Source organism: Etheostoma spectabile, chromosome 15 (genome assembly GCF_008692095.1).
Source record: "Etheostoma spectabile isolate EspeVRDwgs_2016 chromosome 15, UIUC_Espe_1.0, whole genome shotgun sequence".
In the NCBI taxonomy this organism is placed as follows: Eukaryota; Metazoa; Chordata; class Actinopteri; order Perciformes; family Percidae; genus Etheostoma; species Etheostoma spectabile.
Window position 1 is genome coordinate 27,302,596 of NC_045747.1, and position 2,008 is coordinate 27,304,603.

The 2,008-nt window shown below is 41.6% G+C and overlaps 1 protein-coding gene across 2 annotated transcripts in view; it reads right to left on the reverse strand.

The window, feature by feature from the left end:
- adamtsl3 (ADAMTS-like 3) overlaps window positions 1-2,008 on the reverse strand; it is a 238,953-nt gene that overhangs the window by 99,055 nt on the left and 137,890 nt on the right. The window lies entirely within an intron of this gene.

Genomic DNA, 2,008 nt, shown 5'->3' on the forward strand with positions numbered 1-2,008 from the left:
AGAAATGGCACCTACTAAGGAAAGCTCATTGTGGGACCGGCTCTAGTGGCTGTAATTCTGCACCAAGGTTGAATTTTGGGAAAGAGACTTCAGATACAGTATTAGGGGACCACTAAGGTCTATATAAAAGAGACTTCAGATACAGTATTAGGGGACCACTAATGTCTATATAAAAGAGACTTCACATACAGTATTAGGGGTCCACTAAGGTCTATATAAAAGAGACTTCACATACAGTATTAGGGGTCCACTAAGGTCTATAGAAAAGAGACTTCACATACAGTATTAGGGGACCACTAAGGTCTATATAAAAGAGACTTCAGATACAGTATAAGGGGACCACTAAGGTCTATATAAAAGAGACTTCAGATACAGTATAAGGGGACCACAAAGGTCTATATAAAAGCATACAAAGAGCACCATGTCATGGGACCTTTCAGATCTGGCTGTCAAGCCGCACAGTGTCTCTCCTGCACCATGGGTATGGCCCTAAATTGCATCCCCATCTCTTCCTCGCATTTTAGTCCCTCCATCCATGGAGGCCCGGGAGAGATGCAAGGAAATCATCTGAGAAGAGAGTCAACAAGCAAATGTGTTTCATAGGGATGAGGCGTCCTTTCTTTTGAAGCGTCACATAAATACGTCAGCTGTTTGGGCGGAGTTAGCAACTCCTTCAGCTGCAGAGCTTCCGGGAAGGCTGCTCTTGTGTATCCTCGGCTATAGCTCCTCAATGATCCCTCCTAAATGCTCGGTCCTCGGGGAAGAAATAAGAGCTTTGAGACGGTCTTCACTGAGGAAGGACGGAACAACTTCCGGTTCAGCTAGGGAACGAGAAGTCAAGGAGCTATAAGGACCATGAGTTCTGTTTATTTGGCTTTGGCCTGGTAAAAAGTTGTATTCATTATTAACATTTTAAAATACTTTAACATCATCCCTTGTATATTTCATTATCTTTGTTACTGCATTAGGATTTCTTGTCATGGCTCATGAGCTCATGACAATATATCATAAGCCATTTCCAAAAAAAATAATAGATTTCTAAGAAGAATGCACATCACATGTCAGTCAGTCAGTTAGACATTTATTTCATTTGTAAAGAAGAACAAAACATGGATTTTCTACTTTTTCTGCATTTGGTCAGAAAACATACAGTATATGATGTAGTTGGGATATATATTCAGTATATATACAGTATATATGAAACAGATTGGATTCTATATGTGTTTGTGTGGTTCCGAATGACTGGACGTAGGAAACGTCCAGCCTGTGTGATGGTGCAGAAGACCTGTCAACAAACACCTTAACACCTGGTACTGAAAGCCGTCTCAGATCAATAAGGGATGCTTGTTTCTCCGGGTGACAACTGGCAGACTTTTGGCAGCCAATAATCTCTCTTCTCCCTGACAGAAGTGGACACATCCAGCCTGACACATCAGTTTCCCTATTCACACTCTGCCATTCTACATCCTTCTGACGCCCTAACAGAGCCCATAAACAGAACCTTCAGTTCAGACAGAGTTAGCCTCCATGTGTGAAGGGACATGGGGGATATTATCCCAACATTTCCTTACTGGATGTGATTAAAAATGGTATAAGGAGGTTGTTTCAAAAGGCTGGATGTGTTTCTGTGGTTTGGGAAAAGGCAGTCCTTCGGTCGAGCTACTGTCATGGGGCTGGGGGGGTCCATGGTCTCTCATGGATCAAATTACTGCTGGTATTACGTGATGGACTGTCAAGGACTAGTGGAGGGATTATTCACTTCTAACATTAAACAGACTTTACTTTAGCAAAATAATCAATGCACACTTCATTTCCCTACATATTTGGGACATCACCAAATACGTACATACAGTACAGCGCATCACATATTTGTGATATGGCCTGAATAATTACCCAACAGTCATAAAAGGCTGGGGGGTAACATCTGCAGAGTCTATTTCCTATTATTTCGAATTGAATTGAATTGAAAGCCTTTATTGTCATTGTACCAGTACAACGAGATTTGGAG